General features: G+C 37.8%; 1 long non-coding RNA gene across 2 annotated transcripts in view; it reads left to right on the top strand.

Annotated features, from left to right (window-relative positions):
- LOC133088075 (uncharacterized) overlaps window positions 1–13402 on the top strand; it is a 252236-nt gene that overhangs the window by 200746 nt on the left and 38088 nt on the right. The gene's annotated exons all lie outside the window — the stretch shown is intronic.

The raw sequence follows: 13402 nt of genomic DNA, 5'->3' as shown, positions 1-13402 counted from the left end.
GAGGTTAACAGTGCCCTACTTAATAATCACATCCAACAGCCTGTTCTCATCCTAAGTGACTCTTGTCTAATTTGACATTACTGATGACTTCTACTCTGTAGCTTCCAGGATGTTACTCTCTCTCTCTGTTCTTCTCTCTAACTGCCCTTTCTTTTGTATCTCTGGAGGTTCTTCTCATTCCACATGCTCCATATGAGTTAATATTTCCCAGGATTCTATCTTTAACTTTCTCCTATTTCTACCCTCTCTCATTCACTCCCATGGCTTCAACTACCATTTATAAGACACCAGTAACCCCCCAATGCATGACCCCAGTCTTGACCTGAGCTCCAGGCTTTCCTGATCTCCAGACTTTTGTTTCCAAGTAAATCCTAAATAGCTCCACTAAGATAAACTGATGGCCTCTCAAACTCAGCATGTCAAACAGAGCTCATTGTCCCCTCCTGCCCGTGGAAGGCAGCCTTCAAGATGGCCCACAATGATACCCATTCCTGGTATGCACATCCTTGAGTGAAGGCAGAGTATGGGTCTGGATGGTGGGCACAGTTTGTAATTTTTTCTCTTATTCTTTAAATTTGTTCAGAATAATGTCATCTGTTTTGTATTATAAATGTTTCAAGTTCAGGAATCATACCTTAATTTGTTCTTAAGGTCACCTTGTCCTTAGATGCATGCCTAAAAAATGTTCATGATAATTTTTGTTGGATTTAGAATACCCTTGAGTTTTAAGAAAATATTTAACAAAACAACACATGATTTTGCTATCTTAAAAAAAGACTCTCCATTTAAGAAACAAAGTAACAATCTTTACATTTGATTTTGAATTTATCTTAAGCCATCAGTGCCTATGCTGCTTCTTCCTCAACCTTTTGTAATTGTCTCATTGGAGCCCTCACGTTGGTCCACATAAAGGGGCTGGAGGCAACCTATATTTTTTAAATGCACAGTCTGATTTTCTTTCCTCATTAAAGACAGAAATCAAAGCAGAAACAATTGTCACTTGCAAACTAATTCCTTCTCAAAGTATCGGTGAGCTCCTAAACCTCTCAGTGCAGTTTTTCTTTCATAAAATGAGAAAAGTAATGCCAAATTTGCTGGTTTGTGGAAAGGATTAATTAGGTCACAATTGTAATGATAAAGATAGCCTTGCAAGCTTTAAATAAAGGTGCTGTTTCTAGAATTTTTCCACTCATTTCAGGAAAGGATAATAAACTAGATTTCACAATTGTAAAATTAGCTTTTTCCTTTTGTAATAAATAATTTGTGGGTGAAATTTGGAGGCGCAAATGAAGTGAAACATGGTTTGAAATCTAGCTAATTTTTTCCTTCACTCAGTCCCTCCTTCCTGTCTTCCCTCTAAACGACACACACAAAACACACCTAAACCTTTATTCGGGAGTCCTTTTAGGTTTATTTGTGGATTATCAGTTTATCTATAACTAACTTTGCTCTTGTTGGAGTCTCTCTAGGAAAATGACTTTAAATTCTCAAAAATCCACTCCAGCTTAGACCATCATTATCATTGGTTTGATATTTCTTGCTGCCTGCAGGGCAGCGCTCTCGCATATACCAACAACTTCCAAATTGAACCTGTCTGAAACAAAATATTATTGAACACCAAAACTCACTTTCCTTCCTAAATTCCTCTGTAAAGTGGAATTACTTTACAGTAATTACTTTACAGAATTACTATTCCCTCCTTTTCCCAGGGCCACAAACATGGATAATTTTTTATCCAGTTGACCAATATGTTCCCTTCACATGAGCCAGACATTTATTTTAGTCTATTATCAAGTCCTGCCAATTCATCATCAACAACCATCACTGTCTTCCTCTGCTAGACAGTGAGTATCTCTCAAAGGGGGGGACCATGTCTTATGATCTTTTCATCCCCAGTTCCTAACACTGTACCTGGATATTTTTAAGCAGGTGGCTTAACAAATGTTTGCTGAATTAATGAATTATTGAATGATTGGACAGCCTTAACTATTATTCCCCTTGCTCCTTATTCTCACTGCTCGCGTTTAGTTTGACCACCTGAAGGTTGAACACTGCAACAGCATCCTAGTCAGTCTTTCCACATGTCAGAGCCAGAATCAAGCTTTTTGGAGGCTCCTTGGAATACCTTATATTAAGGATCTGATTTATATTACTTTTTCCTGTTTCAAACATTTTTGGACTGTTTCACTCCCCTCCTCAAAAACTCCTAATTGCTTCCCAAATTAAATGAGAACTTTGTATGAGTTTCAAAAGACTCCATTTAGTGGGCATTTTTTTTTCTAGATGTTTCATCTCTAAATTTTTATCTAAATTCTCTGCTCCAGTCCATTACATTTCCCAGTGGTACCTGAATGTGACTTTTCTGCTCCCCAACCCGGGCCTTTCATATGTGCTAGCCCTAAAGCAGTGTAATGCCCCTTAACTTCTCTGCTGCCTTCAGAATGGCTTGACACTTACTTCCTTTAGGAAGCTTTTGCTGGAATCTAGACACCACTAACAACTAACCAGTGGATCTATACTCATATGCATATAGCCCAATAGTTCCTTTTATAAAAAAATATAACATAAACAATATTTTACTAACATTACTGTTACATCTGAGAATTTACCAGTATTTTAAGATAACTATTTTTAAAATTTTGTTTTATTTGTTTATTTTTCATACAGCAGGTTCTTATTAGTTATCTATTTTATATATATTAGTGTATATATGTCAATCCAAATCTCCCAATTCAACCCACCACCACCCCGCCCCCAACTTTCCATCCTTGGTGTCCATACATTTGTTCTCTACATGTGTCTCTTTTTTCTGCCTTGCAAACCGGTTCATCTGTACCATTTTTCTAGATTCCACATATATGCATTAATATACGATATTTGTTTTTCTCTTTCTGACTTCACTCTGTATGACAGTCTCTAGGTCCATCCATGTCTCTACAAATGACCCAGTTTCGTTCCTTTTCATGGCTGAGTAATATTCCATTGTATATATGTACCACAACTTCTTTATCCATTTGTCTGTCGATGGACACTTAGGTTGCTTCCATGACCTGGCTATTGTAAATAGTGCTGCAGTGAACATTGGGGTGCATGTGTTTTTTTGAATTATGGTTTTCTCTGTGTATATGCCCAGTAGTGGGATTGCTGGGTCATATGGTAATTCTATTTTTAGTTTTTTAAGGAATCTCCATACTGTTTTCCATAGTGTCTGTATCAATTTATATTCCCACCAACAGTGCAAGAGGGTTCCCTTTTCTCCACACCCTCTCTAGAATGTGTTGTTTGTAGATTTTCTGATGATGCCCATTCTAACTGGTGTGAGGTGATACCTCATTGTAGTTTTGATTTGCATTTCTCTAATAATTAGTGATGTGGAGCAGCTTTTCATGTGCCTCTTGAACATTTGTATGTCTTCTTTGGAGAGATGTCTATTTAGGTCTTCTGCCCATTTTTGGATTGGGTTGTTTGTTTTTTTTAAATTGAGCTGCATGAGCTGTTTATATATTTTGGAAATTAATCCTTTATTTGTTGATTCATTTGCAAATACTTTCTCCCATTTTGAAGGTTGTCTTTTCATCTTGTTTATAGTTTCCTTGGCTGTGCAAAAGCTTTTAAGTTTCATTAGGTCCCATTCTTTTATTTTTGTTTTTATTTCCATTACTCTAGGAGGTGGGTCAAAAAAGATCTTGCTGTGATTTATGTCAAAGAGTGTTCTTCCTATGTTTTCCTCTAAGAGTTTTATAGTGTCTGGCCTTACATTTAGGTCTTTAATCCATTTTGAGTTTATTTTTGTGTATGGTGTTAGGGAGTGTTCTAATTTCATTCTTTTACATGTAGCTGCCCAGATTTCCCAGCACCACTTTTCTTTTTTTAATAAATTTATTTATTTATTCATTGATTTAATTTTTGTCTTCCTTGTGTCTTCGCCGCTGCACGCAGGCCCTCTCTAGTTGCTGAGAGCAGGGGCCAGTCTTCACTGCGGTGCACGGGCTTCTCATTGCGGTGGCCTCTCCTGTTGCAGAGCATGGGCTCTAGGTGTGCAGGCTTCAGCAGCTATGGCACATGGGCTTCAGTAGTTGTGGCTTGTGGGCTCTAGAGCACAGACTCAGTAGTTGTGGCACACGGGCTCAGTCGCTCCATGGCATGTGGGATCTTCTCGGACCAGGGCTCGAACCCATGTCCCCTGCATTGGCAGGCAGACTCCCAACCACTGCGCCACCAGGGAAGCCCCCAAGCACCACTTATTGAAGAGACTGTCTTTTCTCCATTGTATATCCTTACCTCCTTTGTCATAGATTAGTTGACCATAGGTGCATGGGTTTATCTCTGGGCTTTCTATCCTGTTCCATTGATCTATATTTCTGTTTTTGTGCCAGTACTATATTGTCTTGATTACTGAAGCTTTGTGGAATAGTCTAAAGTCAGGGAGTCTGATTCCTCCAGCTCCATTTTTTCCCCTCAAGATTGCTTTGGCTATTCGGGGTCTTTTGTGTCTCCATACAAATTTTAAGGTTTTTTGTTCTAGTTCTGTAAAAAATGCCATTGGTAATTTGACAGGGATTGCATTGAATCTGTAGATTGCTTTAGGTAGTATAGTCATTTTCACAATATTGATTCTTCCAATCCAAGAACATGGAATATCTCTCCATCTGTTTGTGTCATCTTTGATTTCTTTCATCAGTGTCTTACAGTTTTCTGAGTACAGGTCTTTTACCTCCTTAGGTGAGTTTATTCCTAGGTATTTTATGCTTTTTGTTGTAGTGGTGAATGGGATTGTTTCCTTAATTTCTCTTTCTGATCTTTCGTTGTTAATGTATAGGAATGCAAGAGATCTCTGTGCATTAATTTTGTATCCTGCAACTTTACCAAATTCATTGATTAGCTCTAGTAGTTTTGTGGTGGCATCTTTAGGATTCTCTATGTATAGTATCATGGCATCTGCAAACAGTGACAGTTTTACTTCTTCTTTTCCAATTTGGATTCCTGTTACTTCTTTTTCTTCTCTGATTGCTGTGGCTAGGACTTCCAAGACTATGTTGAATAATAGTGGCGAGAGTGGACCTGCTTGTCTTGTTCCTGATCTGAGAGGAAATGCTTTCAGTTTTTCAACATTGAGAATGATGTTTGCTATGGGTTTATCATATATGGCCTTTATTATGTTGAGGTAGGTTCCCTCTATGCCCACTTTCTGGAGAGTTTTTATCATAAATGGGTGTTAAATTTTGACAAAAGCTTTTTCTGCATCTATTGAGATGATCATATGGTTTTTCTTCTTCAATTTGTTAATATGGTGTATCACATTGATTGATTTGCGTATATTGAAGAATCCTTGCATCCCTGGGATAAATCCCACTTGATCATGGTGTATGATCCTTTTAATGTGTTGCTGGATTCTGTTTGCTAGTATTTTGTTGAGGATTTTTGCATCTATATTCATCAGTGATATTGGTCTGTAATTTTCTTTTTCTGTAGTATCTCTGTCTAGTTTTGGTATCAGGGTGATGGTGGCCTCATAGAATGAATTTAGGAGTGTTCCTTCCTCTGCAATTTTTTTGAAAGATTTGAGAAGGATGGGTGTTAGCTCTTGTCTAAATGTTTGATAGAATTCACCTGTGAAGCCATCTGGTCCTGAACTTTTGTTTGTTGGAAGAATTTTAATCACAGTTTCAATTTCATTACTTGTGATTGGTCTGTTCGTATTTTGTATTTCTTCTTGCTTCAGTCTTGGAAGGTTATACCTTTCTAAGAATTTGTCCATTTCTTCCAGGTTGTCCATTTTATTGGCATAGAGTTGCTTGTAGTAATCTCTTATAATCCTTTGTATTTCTGCAGTGTCAGTTGTAACTTCTCCTTTTTCATTTCTAATTTTACTGATTTGAGTCCCCTCCCTCTTTTTCTTGATGAGTCTGGCTAGAGTTTATCAATTTTGCTTATCTTCTCAAAGAACCAGCTTTTAGTTTTATTGATCTTTGCTATTGTTTTCTTTGTTTCTATTTCATTTATTTCTGCTCTGATCTTTATGATTTCTTTCCTCCTACTAACTTTGGGTTTTCTTTGTTCTTCTTTCTCTAGTTCCTTTAGGTGTAAGGTTAGATTGTTTATTTGGGATTTTTCTAGTTTCTTGAGGTAGGATTGTATAGCTATAAACTTCCCTCTTAGAACTACTTTTGTTGCATCCCATAGGTTTCGGATCGTCGTGTTTTCGTTGGCATTTGTCTCTAGGTATTTTTTGATATACCCTTTGATTTCTTCAGTGATCTCTTGGTTATTTAGTAAGGTATTGTTTAGCCTCCATGTGTTTATGTTTTCTTCGGTTTTTTTCCCTGTAATTGATTCCTAATCTCATAGCGTTGTGGTCGGAAAAGATGCTTGATATGATTTCAGTTTTCTTAAATTTACTGAGGCTTGATCTGTGACCCAAGATGTGATCTATCCTGGAGAATGTTCCGTGCACACTTGAGAAGAAAGTGTAATCTGCTGTTTTTGGATGGAATGTCCTATAAATATCAATTAAATCTATCTGGTCTATTGTGTCATTTAAAGCTTCTCTTTCCTCAGTAATTTTCTGTTTGGATGATCTGTCCATTGATGTAAGTGAGGGGTTAAAGTCCCCCACTATTATTGTGTTACTGTCGATTTCCTCTTTTATAGCTGTTAGCAGTTGCCTTATGTATTGAGGTGCTCCTATGTTGGGTGCATATATATTTATAATTGTTATATCTTCTTCTTGGTTTGATCCCTTGATCATTATGTAGTGTCCTTCCTTGTCTCTTGTAACATTCTTTATTTTAAAGTCTATTTTATCTGATATGAGTACTGCTACTCTAGGTTTCTTTTGATTTCCATTTGCATGGAATATCTTTTTCCATGCCCTCGCTTTCAGTCTGTATGTGTCCCTAGGTCTGAAGTGGGTCTCTTGTATACAGCATATATATGGGTCTTGTTTTTGTATCCATTCAACAAGCCTGTGTCTTTTGGTTGGAGCATTTAATCCATTCACGTTTAAGGTAATTATCGATATGTATGTTCCTATGACCATTTTCTTAATTGTTTTGGGTTTGTTTTTGTAGGTCCTTTTCTTCTCTTGCGTTTCCCACTTAGAGAAGTTCCTTTAGCGTTTGTTGTAGAGCTGGTTTGGTGGTGCTGAATTCTCTTAGCTTTTGCTTGTCTGTAAAGCTTTTTATTTCTCCATCGAGTCTGAATGAGATCCTTGCCAGGCAGAGTAATCTTGGTTGTAGGTTCTTCCTTTTCGTCCCTTTAAACATATCGTGCCACTCCCTTCTGGCTTGTAGAGTTTGTGCTGAGAAATCAGCTGTTAACCTTATGGGAGTTCCCTTGTATGTTATTTGTCGCTTTTCCCTTGTCGCTTTTAATAATTTTTCTTTGTCTTTAATTTTTGTCAATTTGATTACTATTTGTCTCAGCGTTTTTCTCCTTGGGTTTATCCTGCCTGGGACTGTCTGCGCTTCCTGGACTTGGGTGGCTATTTCCTTTCCCATGTTAGGGGCGTTTTCGACTATAATCTCTTCAAATATTTTCTCGGGTCCTTTCTCTGTCTCGTCTCCTTCTGGGACCCCTATAATGCAAATATTGTTCCATTTAATGTTGTCCCAGAGGTCTCTTAGGCTGTCTTCATTTCTTTTCATTCTTTTTTTCTTTATTCTGTTCCACGGCTGTGAATTCCACCATATTGTCTTCCAGGTCACTTATCCATTCTTCTGCCTCAGTTATTCTGCTATTGATTCCTTTAGTGTATTTTTCATTTCAGTTATTGTATTGTTCATCTCTGTCTGTTTGTTCTTTAATTCTTCTAGGTGTTTGACCTTTAATTCTTCTAGGTCTGTGTTAAACATTTCTTGCATCTTCTCAATCTTTGCCTCCATTCTTTTTCCGAGGTCCTGGATCATCTTCACTATCATTATTCCTAATTCTTTTTCTGGAAGGTTGCCTATATCCACTTCATTTAATTGTTTTTCTGGGGTTTTATCTTGTTCCTTCATCTGGTACATAGTCTTCTGCCTTTTCATTTTGTCTATCTTTCTGTGAATGTGTTTTTCATTCCACAGGCTGCAGAATTTTAGTTCTTCTTGCTTCTGCTGTCTGCCCTCTGGTGCATGAGGCTATGCAAGCTTCCTGATGGGAGGGAATGGTGGTGGGTAGAGCTGGGTGTTGCTCTGGTGGGCAGAGCTCAGTAAATCTTTAATCCGCTTGTCTGCTGATGAGTGGGGCTGGGTTCCCTCTCTGTTTGGCTTGAGGTGACCCAGCACTGGAGCCTACCTGGCTCTTTGGTGGTGCTAATGGCAGACTCTGGGAGGGCTCACACCAAGGAGTACTTCCCAGAACTTCTGCTGCCAGTGTCCTTGTCCCTGCAGTGAGCCATAGCCACCCCCCACCTCTCCAGGAGACCCTCCAACACTAGCAGGTAGGTCTGATTCAGTCTCCTATGGGGTCACTGCTCCTTCCCCTGGGTCCTGATGCACACACTACTTTGGGTGTGCCCTCCAATAGTGGAGTCTCTGTTTCCCCCAGTCCTGTCAAAGTCCTGCAGTCAAATCCCCTAGACTTCAAAGTCTGATTCTCTAGGTTCCTCCTCCCGTTGCTGGACCCCCAGGTTGGGAAGCCTGACATGGGGCTCAGAACCTTCATTCCAGTGGGTGGACTTCTGTGATATAAGATTTCTCCAGTTTGTGAGTCACCCACCCAGCAGTTATGGGATTCGATTTTATTGTGATTGTGCCCCTCCTACTGTCTCATTGTGGCTTCTCCTATGTCTTTGTATGTGGGGTATCTTTTTTGGTGAGTTCCAGTGTCTTCCTATCAATGACTGTTCAGCAGTTAGTTGTGATTCCAGTGCTCTCACAAGAGGGAGTGAAGGCATGTCCTTCTACTCTGACCAAGATAACTATTGATAATTTTTTCTAGTTTTTAAAAAAAATATTTTCTTGAAGTATAGTTGATTTACAATATTGAGTGAATTTCTGCTGTACAGCAAAGTGATTCAGTTATACATTTATATATTTTTCATATTCATTTCCATTATGGTTTATCACAGGATACTGAATATAATTCCCTGTGCTATACAGTAGGACCTTGTTGTTTATCCATCCTAGACATACTAGATTGCATCTGCTAATCCCAAACTCCCAATCCTCCCCTCCCCCACCTCCCCTCCCCCACCTCCCCTCCCCCTTGGCAACCACACATCTGTTCTCTTTATCTGTGAGTCTGTTTTGTAGATATGTTCATTTGTGTCATATTTATTTGTTTTAAATTTATTTATTTATTTATTTATATTTTTGGCTGCGTTGGGTCTTCATTGCTGTGCACAGGCTTCTTTAGTTGTGGTGAGCGGGGGCTACTCTTCATTGTGGTGTGCAGGCTTCTCATTGCGGTGGCTTCTCTTGTTGCAGAGCACGGGCTCTAGGTGCATGGGCTTCAGCAGTTGTGACTTGTGGGTTCTAGAGCGCAGGCTCAGTAGTTGTGGCGCACGGGCTTAGTTGCTCCATGGCATGTGGGATCTTCCCAGACCAGGGCTTGAACCCGTGTCCCCTGCCTTGGCAGGCGGATTCTTAACCACTGTGCCACCAGGGAAGCCCATTTGTGTCATATCTTAGATTCCACATATAAGTGATACCATATGGTATTTGTCTTTCTGACTTACTTCACTTAGTGTGGTAATCTCTAGGTCCATCCATGTTGCGGCAAATGGCATTGGTTCATTCTTTTTTTATGGCTGAGTAATATTCCATTGTATATAAACACCACATCTTCTTTATCCATTACTCTGTCAAGGGACATTTAGGTTCTTTCCATGTCTTGGCCCAGTAGTTTCTATATGTGTGTATAGTTAAGCTGTATCTGCATTTCCAAGTGTTTATTGTGTTAAACATTGATATAATACAGGCCACTCAGTTGAGAGGAAATTTGACAGGATAGGGTGCACATGGACTGGCATCCAACAAGTGGACTGGCCCAAGTTACTACTTACTAGGGGTGTGATAACTAATTACCTAATCTGGGGACCTCCGTTTCCTCATCTGTAAAATGAGGGTAATAATAATTACCTCCTGGAGTTGTGGAGAGGATTAAATGTACAGCAGTTAGCCCAGTGCTAGAAAATGGTAAATTTGATATATGGCACTACTACAACTGTCACTAGAAGTATAAGCCTCAGTTTTAGATCATGTGCTTTGCAAAGCACAACTAGTTGTCCTTTTAATAAAGGAGCATACAAGTGACTTATTTTTCCTATAAACTATTATATACATAATAGTTAAAATCTTGGGAAATTAGATCTTTATCTCTCCTCACTTTTAAATATTACAATATATTATTTTTTTCTTCTCTTTGAATAAGTTAGGTAACCTAAAATTTATTTCACCTTCCATGTTAATCTTTTTAACAAGTGGATATTGCTTTTTAATATTCTAAGAATTGGAGTTAAGTACCTGGTTATATCTGTGATATGTCTGTCTTATTTTACACAAGCTGTATTCCCATAAGTAAAACTCAGAAAGATGTGCTCCAATTTGAGAATTAGCTGATGCATGCAGAAGAAATTCACTCAATGAATGTATGGGCATGTTCTGATGATAGAATAACTGGCTGATTTCAGAAAGGAAAAAGATGACCTAATCCATTTTAACTGTTGATGGAAAACATCCTTACATTATGTTGTCAGAGACCTGAGGGTAGAAAGTGTGTACTCCTTTTTGGAATTATAACTAAAATCATGTGATTCTGGAGGACCCACAGTATGAGAACATGCTACCAAAAAGATCACTTTGTCTTCTGGGAAGGATACTAAATAGCAGGGCATGGGGCTAGACCACAGATGTTTGGCTTAACAGTTCACAGTTGAGGATGGTAGGTAGTCTCAGAAAATTATAAAATGCCTCTGCTGAGCCAGTTACCGCTAAGATTCCACCTACGTGTGCACTACTTAAATACCTTCCTACATACTTGAGCCTTAGTGACCTGTCAGCAGAGGGTGTCTGTGACAGTTACATGAGAATGGCCTTATTTGCTTAGGATTGTGTGTGGGTGTTGAACACGGCACTTTTAGCATAAATTTATGAGGTGCAAGCTTTTAATGCAAAGATGACTCATAAGGTTTCAGAATGTGTAAATATGAAGCACAATCTAACTTATACCGTCACTGGTACTCACCCACAGCAAAACTAGCCTGGGTTGATTACCAAATTGTTTGGACTACCAGGAAATTCACAAAATTTGTCACTCTTAATAGGCTGATGACAAAAATTCTCGGGTTGATTGTAACACTTGTTTGGCGCTACCATCTTAAACCAGTGTTACATGTACTTAATCTGCATTTTGCAATATTATGTTTGATGGCAGCATTCAATTAACTCCATTTCCGAGATTGTGAAGAAGTCAATTCTTTTGAGAAGTTACACTGGAAAACTTAAACAGACAGCAATTGTATAATACAGTAAAAAAAATTAGAGGCAAGAGAAAAAGGATCATAACTAAACATTTGATATGGATGTTGAAATAAAACTAAGATCAGCATTTTTTGTGATTCGTTTCTGATGAATCACAAAACTCGCATTTCTCTTGCAAGTTTTATGCAATTGCTACAAAAATGTCATAAAAATTTCCTTTAACTGAAGATAAACTGGTAAAGCATAGACCTTTAACCTTATTGGGAGCAATACTTGGAAGTAGATTATTTAGCTGTCAGAATAATAAAACCTTGGAAACTGTGACCAAACAGACACAACCAGGAGACCCAGAATTCAATAGGATATTGTTTTAATACTTCAAAATGTTGTGGCCCTTAGTAGACAGGAAGAATATGAAAGAATAAAAATATAAAGGATCTTAACCAATTTTGTAAATGGAATCAACCATTATTCATAGTTCCCTTAATATTGCTATTGATACTATGTATAAAATAGATAACTAATGAGAACCTACTGTATAGCACAGGGAACTCTACTCAATGCTCTGTGGTGACCTAAATGGGAAGGAAATCCAAAAAAGAGGGGATAGATGTATACATATAGCTGATTCACTTTGCTGTGCAGTAGAAACTAACACAACATTGTAAAGCAACTATAATAAAAATTTAAAAATAAATTTATGGATAGAAAAAGATTTATTTATAAGTTGAACTTAAAAAGTTAAACACAGTTAAGTTTTTGGATTCTAACTTTATCAGTTGATTGTGAACTTACAAAATAAATTTCTGATTAGCTCTGCATAAAAAATTTAAAACACCATAGAGGTGTTTTTTTCCTTTTTAAAAAAATTTCGTAGGTTAGTAGAAACAAAGGCCAGAGAAGAGGTTTTAAAGCTTTAACTGCTGAATACTCAGAAAGTAAGAAAAACACTGGCATTTAGCTTTTGATCACTTCTATGTAAAATAAGAATCATAGAGTCACTAAAGAAACAGTCAACAGGAAGGATTTTTGAGATTAAACATATTTACAATAAAAACAAATTTCTGGACATTGGATCATTCTTTTATTAACTTTGGAGGCCCACTTGAGAATCTCATTTATGAGAACACCCACAGATAATAACAAATAAATAAGCCTGTATTCCCTGAAACACCACCCATGCACACAGCTGGACCATAAGTTAGTTTTTAGTTAAATAGCAGCTACCATATTTGGTCTTATGCTTCAAGCTGTTACAAACACAACACGTTTGCTCAATTCTAACTTCAGCTTTTTACTAACTGAATTCATTTCCTATAAGAGATAGACCTCCTAGTTTCATTAGGTTAATGTCTTGTTGATTTTCTTTTGAAGACTCAGTGCAGTATTAAGTGAAGTCACCAGTAAAATGGGTACTGTGTCAGTAATACTTAAAACATTTGAGTAGCCAAGTGAGCAGACCATATGTTAGGAAATTCCTTGCATGCTTATTTAGGTTTCAAGTCTTTCAATACCATCAACTATAATTGTAAAGGTACACTAGGTGCTCATAATCACCAAATCTTAAAGCTTTTACCCAAGTGGTTTTACTAATTAAGGACAGGAAAAAGCACTTGTTTCCCCCTGCCTTCTGACAGGTTCAACGGGACTGTCAAAAGAATGATTATTCATGGCAAGCATTATTTTCAAGCATTCAGCTTAATAATTTTTTAAAAAGTGACCTCAAGGTGAAATATACTACCATTATGACTTTATAAGCACACCCCACCTCTTTCTGTTAACTATTCCAGTCCTGGCTGATTTCGAGTCTCACTCACTAAATGTGCTTTCACCTGTAAAGTATCTACTACCATAATGCCTACTGCACACAGAATGCAGTTCTGTGTTCAGTAAATGTCAGTTCCTTATTCATCCCTCTGTAACACACTGAAATTTGGATTTTATCTGAGTGGTAATAGTTCCCATTCAACTAGGTATTGGGTTCCCAAAGGGCAAAG

Source organism: Eubalaena glacialis, chromosome 1 (genome assembly GCF_028564815.1).
Source record: "Eubalaena glacialis isolate mEubGla1 chromosome 1, mEubGla1.1.hap2.+ XY, whole genome shotgun sequence".
Lineage (NCBI taxonomy): Eukaryota > Metazoa > Chordata > Mammalia > Artiodactyla > Balaenidae > Eubalaena > Eubalaena glacialis.
This window is presented reverse-complemented; position numbering and strand designations above follow the sequence as displayed.